General features: G+C 46.1%; 1 non-coding gene across 1 annotated transcript; it reads left to right on the forward strand.

The window, feature by feature from the left end:
- The first annotated feature begins 7,356 nt into the window (after positions 1–7,356).
- Positions 7,357–7,429, forward strand: TRNAK-CUU. Its single transcript has one exon. It is a non-coding gene; the product is annotated as a tRNA-Lys (tRNA).
- Positions 7,430–9,153: the final 1,724 nt, after the last annotated feature.

The raw sequence follows: 9,153 nt of genomic DNA on the forward strand, positions 1-9,153 counted from the left end.
CTCGTTATTGTTTAAATTTGTATTTCCCTCATGACACATGATGGGGATTACGCATAATGTTTTCCAGGTCCATTTATGTTGTAACATGTATCACTACTTCATTCCTCTTTGTGGTTGAATAAAAGTCTCAATTATTTTTAGTAGAAGTGAAGGAAGTAGGACCTGGGTTTTTCAAAGGGATTCAGCAATTGCACAGAGAAAAGTAAAAGTCAGTCAGTTCAGTTGCTCAGTCGTGTCTGACTCTTTGTAACTCCATGGACTGCAGCACACCAGGCTTCTCTGTCCATCACCAACTCCCACTCAAACTCATGTCCACTGAGTCAGTGATGCCACCCAACCATCTCATCCTCTATCATCCCCCTTCTCCTTCTGCATTCAATCTTTCCCAGCATCAGGGTCTTCTCCAATCAGTAGGCTCTTCACATCAGGTGGCCAAAGTATCGATATTTCAGCTTCAACATCAGTCCTTTCAATGAATATTTAGGACTGACTTCCTTTAGGATTGAACTGTTTGATCTCCTTGAGTCCAAGAGACCCTCAAGAGTTTTCTCCAACACCACAGCTCAAAAGCATCATTCTTTGGCACCCAGCTTTCTTTATGGCCCAACTCTCACATCCATACATGACTACTAGAAAAACCATAGCTTTGACTAGATGGACCTTTGTTGGCAAAGTAATATCTGCTTTTTAATATGCTATCTAGGTTGGTCATAGCTTTTCTTCCAAGGAGCAAGCGTCTTTTAATTTCATGGCTGCAGTCACCATCTGCAGTGATTTTTGGAGCCCGAGAAAATAAAGTCTGTCACTGTTTCCATTGTTTCCCCATCTATTTGACACAGAGTGATGGGACCAGATGCCATGATCTTCGTTTTTTGAATGTTGAGTTTTAAGCCAGCTTTTTCACTCTCCTCTTTCACCTTCATCAAGAGGCTCTTTAGTTTCTCTTTGCTTTCTGCCATAAGGGTGGTATCATCTGCTTATCTGAGGTTACTGCTATTTCTCCTAGCAATCTTGATTCCAGACTGTGCTTCATTCAGCCTGGCATTTTGCATGATGTACTCTGCACATAAGTTAAATAAGCAGGGTGACAATATATAACCTTGACAAACTTCTTTCCAAAGTTGGAGCCAGTTGATTGTTCCATGTCTGGTTCTAACTATTGCCTCTTGAGCTGTATACGGATTTCTCAGGAGGCAGCTAAGATGGTCTGGTATTCCCATTCTTTATGGATTTTCCACAGTTTGTTGTGATCCACACAGTCAAAGGCTTTAGCGTAGTCAATGGAGCAGAAGTAGATGTTTTTCTGGAATTCTCTTGCTTTTTCTATGATGCAACGGAGGTTGATAATTTGATCTCTGGTTCCTCTGCCTTTTCTAAATCCATCTTGAACATCTATAAGTTCTTGGTTCAGGTACTGTTGAAGCTTAACTTGGAGAATAAGTAAAAGTCACGTGTGTCTAATTTTCAGGATGGTGCCACCACCTCCACCGTACAAAGCTGTTTGGTGGCTCTAATATGCTTCTGGCTAAATGAGCTCTGCTGGGAAGAAGTGATTTGGTTTTTTTCTGCTTTCACTGGGCCAGTAATCTGGAGCTGACAAACTGTGGTGGATTTGTACTGTGTCAAGTTATCTGCAATGAGATGGCCTTTCTCAGAACTCCCTTTCTGGCTGAGACCCTGGTTGGCTGAGCATGGAGACACTTGTGGGAGATGCGACGGGATGTGGGGTGTCTTCTCCCTATGCAGAGGGGACGGGGGTGGGGTGTGGGGGTGTGGGTTGGAGTCTGCACAGCTATCACTCACTTGCTGTTCCCTTTTTCAAATCTCCTCCTCCTAGCTCATGTGTGTTAAACTGTGTGATGAAGAATGCTGGCCACTCCTGCAGGACCGCCCAGCCCCCACAAACGCCGAGGCCAAGAGAGACCTCTGTGATCCCACCTGTCCTCGGGGCTCCAGCCTCGCAGGTTCCTATCGGTCCTTGCCCTCCTCCCCTTCACATACACGGTCCTTTCCTGCCTGCTTGCCCTGTGGAAACAGGTTCCAGCACAAGATACACAAACAGCAGCCTCCGGTAGCTGGACTGTGTGCCCAGCTCTCAGATCCCTGTGTTAATCCCTTACGATACACACCTCTGGTGGCTTTACTTCTCTAAAGCCCTGACTGGTGTGCAGATTCCCAGACCTCTGTTAACTCATTTAGTATTTACACTCAAGTCCGGATGTAGGCAGGATGTAGGCAGGGGAAGTATCATTATCTCCTTATTATTGGAGAATAGATAGAAGCTTGAGCAATAGGCAAACTATGAAGAACTAGTTAAGCAGTGGAACCCGGTGAGAACAGGTTCTTTCTGACTCCCAGCCCAGGCTCTTTCTGCTGTGCTCTGGAGCTTTCTCTCACCTTGACAGGCCCACAGTCCCAAAGGCGAGGCTGTGGAAACCCAGCCCCTCTACCTCTTTCTGTGTTTCTGTGTTGTGCTCTGCAATGTCCAGATGGGCTTCTGTATGGGAGGACAAGAGAGACCCACACGCAGTGATGGTGAGCAGCCCTGCTGGCCAGTGGGAGCTCTGGAGGACCTCCGAAGGGCCTGACATGACTCCCCGCGGCCCTCTCCTTTGAAGAGGGTGGACATTTAACCCCTTTGCCTGATTCTTTGCTGACTTCCTTCCTGTTTCTGCTTCTCAAAGATGAACTGCTTCACTGACACAGATAACAAGGCATCCATTTCTAGTGGCCACAGTCACTGTGCTTTGAAAGGTGTGATCAGGGTTCTTTCTCCAGAGCAATAGAACCATAGGATGTGAGTGAAATGAATGCGTGAATGAGGGTTTTTTGTTGTTGTTGTTTGTTTGTTTTTAAGGAACTGGCTTATCTGATTGTGGAGGCTGGCAAGTCCAAAACCTGCAGTTAAGGCTGGCAGACTGGAGACCCTGGGAAAAGCAGCTGATGTTGCAATTCAAGTTCAAAGGCAAGTTCTCTCTTCTTTGGAGGGAATTGCCAACTGATTGAATGAGGCCCATCCACATGGTAGAAGTATGTTATTCAGGCTTCTCTAGAGAAAGAGAACCAATTTGTATGTATGTGTGTAGGTATGTAGGTACCTATCTCTCTCTCTATCTATTTATTATAAGGAATTGCTCACATGATTACAGAGACCCCAAGACTTGGAGGGTGAGTTGCAAGCTGTAGATCCAGGAAGAGCTGATATTTCAGTCTGAGTCCAAAGGCAGATAGAAAACCAGTGTCCCAGCTCAAAGACATGAGGGAGGGCCACCTGCTTTACTCAGTCTATTGATTCAAACATTAATCTCATCCAGAGACACCAGACTAATGTTTGACCAAATGTCTGGGTATCAAATTGACACATAAAGTTAGCCATCACGGACAGTGATGTGAATATGCCTTCTCTCTAGTCCACGTGGGATTGGTAAACAGAGCCAGGCTTCCGTTAGGGCCCAGCCATCACCCCTTCTTGGTGGCTCAGATGGTAAAGAGTCTGCCTGCAATGCAGGAGACCTGGGTTTGAGCCCTGGGTAGGGAATATGCCCTGGAGAAGGGAATCGCTACCCTCTCCAGTATTCTTGCTTGGAGAATTCCATGGACAGAGGAGCCTGGCAGGCTACAGTCTGTGGGGTCACAAAGAGTCGGGCACGACTGAGCAACTAACACTAACACACATCACTCCCTATGCATGGTCACCTCACGTGGCCATTTAAAATATGGTCCCAAGATTGTCTGGCACTTCTCTCATCAGGAGACGGGATGTATGTCATCTTCCCGTGACTCTAAGTTTTGTGACTACCTAGTGCAAAGAATGTGACAGAAACAGTGTCGGTTTCCATGTCTAAGCCTCAAGAAACCTGAAGCTTTTATTTCCTGTCTTTTAGGAGGTTTGTTCTTGGAATCCAGCCATCATGCTGTGAGAAAGTCCAAATGGCCAGTGGAGGCCCTCTCACTGAGTGGAAGTGACATACAGTCTTAGTACTGGCTGCGAGTGCAGCTGAAAGCCAGTACCAGCTTTCCAGCCACGTGAGTGAGCCACCTTAAAGATCCTCCAGCCCCCAGTCAAGCCACTCCTGCTGATGCCTCATGGGGCAGAAACAAACTATGCCCACTTAGAAAATAAATAATTGTTGTTTTTTAAATATTAAGTTCCAGAGTGTTTTGTTATGCAGCAGTAGTAACAGGAATGCCTAGGAAGGCTGGCTTTGGACCTCAGGAGAGAAGGAAGGCTCCTAGCCCAGTTCCAATAGAGCTCTGCCAGGGGTTATTGGTCCAGCTCATAATCAAGGGGTACTTTGACTTCCGTTCTGCTCTTGTTTGTTCTATATTCAGCTCCCTTAGGAGCTGCGTGTGTATGGGATAATTAGAAAACTGGCAGAGCAGATGCGAGGCATAGATGCTCCTTGGGCCCCACCGCATCCCCTAGGAGCTTTTCCAACTGTTCAGTAGACCCATTTTTCAGCCTCTGCAGGTGTTGCTGCTAATGTAGTTCAATCACTAAGTCGTGTCTGACTCTGCAACCCCATGGACTGCAGCACTCCAGGCTTCCCTGTCCTTCAGTGTCTCCCGGAGTTTGCTCAAACTCATGTCCATCCAGTCGGTGATGCCATCCAACCATCTCATCCTCTGTCGTCTCCTTCTCCTCCTGTCTTCAATTTTCCCCAGCATCAGGGTCATTTCCAATAAGTTGGCTCTTTGCATCAGGTGGCCAAAGTATTAGGGCTTTAGCTTCAGTGTTAGCCCTTCCAGTGACTATTCATGGTTGATTTCCTTTAGGATTGACTGGTTTGATCTCCTTGCAGTACAAGGGACTTTAGCTGTTAATGGCTTTTGCTATTATATTTTTGCTGCTAATGGTTCACGTGGAAAACCTTCTCCAAAAATTGCCATGGGTAACTGGAGCTGCCTTAGCTCTCTGGAGGTGCCTGGAGTTAGGCTCTCCCTCACTAAGGGGCTATAGCCAATGGCTGGCTGGTGTGGGTTTATGGAGGCCCAGTTCCTTACCTCAAAGAAGCTTCTGTCTGGAGCTATCCATGGAGTCAGGCTGGGGCCATGCTTCAGCCTCTTGGCTAATTTCTCCCCAACCCTATCCTGCTTCTCTTCCTCCCATACAAATCTTCCTGCAAGCACTCCGTCCATAAATCACTCTCACAAACATCCTTGTCTTGGGCCCTGCTTTTAGGAACGTGACCTAAGCAAGCACGAATTCTTGGATGCTCAGAAATCGTACCTCCTTGGTGCTGGCCTGGGGTCTTGAGTAGGTGGTAGATGATAACGACTCTTACCCGTCCCTCTGTGAACAGGTGTTGATGTTTCTCAAGTGCCAAGTTCTGAGATATTTATGTCAGCGGGTCTATGTCTACATCATAAATCCCCCAAACCTTCATGCCCCTTAGATGTTTCTATACTACTAGGATACAGGGGGGAAAAACTGAGGAAAGTGGGGAGAGTGATGGCACCATACGGTGACTGCATCCTCCTGCCACTCATCTCAGAAAGGTAGCTAGGAACAAGACAGGGGGTGGTTGGGGGAGTGGAAGCTGGAATCGGGAGAAATATCCAGGGTTTGCATGAACATTCCAGTGGGATAAAATTTCAATGTTGGAAGCAAATTGTGAGATCCGTGCGTGGGCAGTGTCTCCGTGATATTTTGACATGTTTAAGCTTCTGACTCACGTAGAGTTAAAAAAAAAAACCCACCTGGCTTAGAGCTGGGGTGCTGGAGGATGATGGCTAAGGGGTTTCATTTTGAGGGTAGAGTATTCTAAAAGTGATTATGGTGATAGCTGCACAAATCTGTGAATGCTCTAAAAGCCATTGAATTATACACTTTAAACGAATGGTCTGATGTGTTCTATCTACTGACTGTTGCTGTTTAGTGGCTAAGTTGTGTCCAACTCTTTCATGACCCCATGGACTGTAGCCCACCAGGCTCCTCTGTCCATGGGATTTCCCGGGCAAGAATACTGGAGGGGGTTGCTAATTCCTTTTCCAGGGAATCTTCCCCACCCAAGGATTGAACACACGTCTTCTCCATTGGCAGGCAGATTCATTATCACTGAGCCACGAGGGAAGCCCAAAGGTTTATGTGCCCTCCTCAGATTCATATGTTGAAACCTAATCCACCAATATCTCAATGTAATGGTATTTGGAGGTAGAGTCTTCAGCAGGTGATTAGGTCATGAGAATGAAGCCCTCGTGAATGGGATTAGCATCCTTATAAAAGAGACCACAGAGAGCTTCCGTGCCTTCTCTACCACTTGAAGACACAGCAAGAAAAGTCAGTCGTCCAATTAGGATGTGGGCCCTCGCGACACTAAATCTGCCAGTGCCTTGATCTGTACAGCCTCCAGAGCATTGGGAAATAAATTTCTTTTGTTTATAAGCCACCCAGTCTATGGTGTTCTGTCACAGTAGCCTGAATTAAGACAGTGTATCAATCATATCTCAAACACACATACATCTTTCTAAAACAGAAACCCACCCGGATTGATTTCTGGCACACTCCAGAGGCGCTGGCGGCGCTGGTGTGGAGGTGGGCCACTAAATGCATGCAGTCTGTGGCTGGGATAACTAGTGGGGAGTGTGAACTGTCCCTGAGCTACTGGAGAGCAGCTACTGAGTCTAGGACAGGCTCTATAATAATCAATATACCTAACCAACAGTAATGGAATGCTACCCAATCCCTGGGCTTTCCAGGTGGCTCAGAGGTAAAGAACCTGCCTGACAATGCAGGAGCCGCAGCAGACGTGGGTTCGATCCCTGGGCTGGGAAGATCCCCTGGAGAAGCAAATGGTAACCCACTCCAGTACTCTTGCCTGGAGAATCCCATGAACAGAGGAACCTGGCGGGCTACAGTCCATAGGGTCGCAAAGAGTCGAATATGACTGAATGACCGAGCACATACCCAACCCCCAACATACTCCAAAGCCATCTTGCTATCATTTGGGGATTTGCCCCTCTCTGTCCCCTCCCCTGCCACCCTCCCCTACTCCCTGTTCTTCTAGGCTGACATATATCAACCTTCAAAGTAGCTCAGCATGCCAGCCTTTCCCCCAGTCTGTCCTATTTCCAGCAGTTCTGATTGTCCTCTGTCTGCTCAGAGTGAGAAGTCACCTCGTTTCATGAGTATCTTTCAGATCTTCAGTTCTGACAACTCTCTAGAAGGAAGCATTGTTGATCATTTCAGATCACTGAGTTTGTATAACTTAATGATCTTTGTTTTTTAAGTATTAAGAACATATACTCAAAAGCTTGAAATAAAGTATAAAGATGACTATATAACATTTCAGAATCAAATTAAAACAGTCTGATTAAAGGTTATCTGACTCTCCAGGAGGTTTCCCAGGTGACTCAACCCAGATAACTCAGTTGGTAGAGAATGAGACTCTTAATCTCAAGGTCGTGGGTTTGAGCCCCACATTGGGCACATGTTTTAGGGATTCCCAGGTGGCTCAGTGGTAAAGATGCAGGAGAACCAGGTTCGATCCCTGGGTTGGGAAGATCCCCTGAAATAGGAAATGGCAACCCACTCCAATAGTCTTGCCTGGAGAACTCCATGGACAGAGGAGCCTGGCAGGCTCCAGACCACGGGGTTGCAGAGAGTTGGACATGACCAACGTGCCTAAGCATGATGATTGCACATGACTCTCCAGGGGATGTCGCTTTGTTTGACTTTGTTATTGATTAGGTTCAGATTTGATAAAATTAGATGTTAACATGTATAAAATTGATTAAGGTGCAAATAATTTTTGTCCTGTGAAGGTGCAAATGGCTTTTGTCCCGCAGAGAACATACTCCCCAAGGATTGACATCTTATTATCCTGTCAGTAAGCTTTTCTTGTAAAGGCTCAGAGGATAAACATTCTAGGCTTTGTGGGCTATATAGTCTCTGCCCCAACTACTGAACTCTGCCAAGAACAAGCTTGCCTGAGTCTCAGTAAAACTATATTTACAGACATTGAAATTTAAATTTCATGTCATTTTCACATGTTATGAAATATTTTTCTAACTGTTGAAAATGTAAAAAAAAAAAAAAGTTCTTAGCTTGTGGGCATACAAAAACAGGTGGTTGGTGTGATTTGATCAGCAGGTTATAGTTTGTTGATTCTTGGCCTAAAGATTTTATTGCCGTGTAGGTCATTAACTACTTTTATATTTAACTTGGACCCTGATTCAGCATTCTCTTTTTGCACTAAATGTGTGTGTGGATGTAGGTGTATATATGGTGGGGTGTGTGTGTGTGTTAGTTTCTTTTATCCTCTTGGAACCCATTTTGCCATCCTGCTGATCCCTTCATTAATGAGTTAAATAGATTTGACAAATGTTCGCCATACATTTCCAATTCACTCAGAATGTGGAGGAGTTTGAGCATCTCTTTTGTTGCCTTGGCTCCCATCCCAAGTGATTTATCAAGATGTTGTCCTACATAAAGACAGGTCTGTTCCTAAGAGAAATTCTCATGCCTACAGTTTTCCCCACTCTATCATTATGAGGCTCTTTTTGCAACAACATCCTCCTTCAAGAGGCCCATGGCTGGGGCTGGCAGTGGGCCGGCCTGCATGGATGAAAGATAATGAGTTAATGACACTGGTGGTGTTGATGCACAGCGGGGCTTGGGTACCAGCAAACGTTAAGTTGCCAGGGCCCACGTGGAGGAGAACAGCGCACCCGGAGCCTCCGAGGCCTCCTGCAGGGTTTCTCACCATCTCTCTCCTGCATCCATGATTTCAGTGCAGCTGGGGACTCGCCCCTGCGGATATACGGTATCATTAATATGGACCAGTGCTCCCTAGAAGACTTGGCTCTGACAGGGCAATGTTACTGTTGGAGTCTTTCTATTGTAAGAGGAATAGCAATGACTTCAGTGGGTGTGAGGAGAAGTATAGGTTCCTGCAGAGGGAAAGTTCACTGAGTGCCTGGTTCTTGTTTGGTTTCCTGGGGGTAGGTGTTAATTAAACAGTCCCTGGGCTGTGGGAGCTGGGCATTTCCCAGGGAGGAAGAGGTGGAAAAAAGGCACCCTTTCCCTTAGTTTAAGATGCCCAACAGCATGGTGAAAAAATGCTCACCCTCAGTGGTTGTCAAAGAACTATTGATTGAAACCAGTAACAGCAATGAATATTATTATTTTTGTCATCTTTCCACTGATTGGGG

Source organism: Oryx dammah, unplaced genomic scaffold (assembly GCF_014754425.2).
Source record: "Oryx dammah isolate SB20612 unplaced genomic scaffold, SCBI_Odam_1.1 HiC_scaffold_2, whole genome shotgun sequence".
NCBI classification, from domain to species: Eukaryota; Metazoa; Chordata; class Mammalia; order Artiodactyla; family Bovidae; genus Oryx; species Oryx dammah.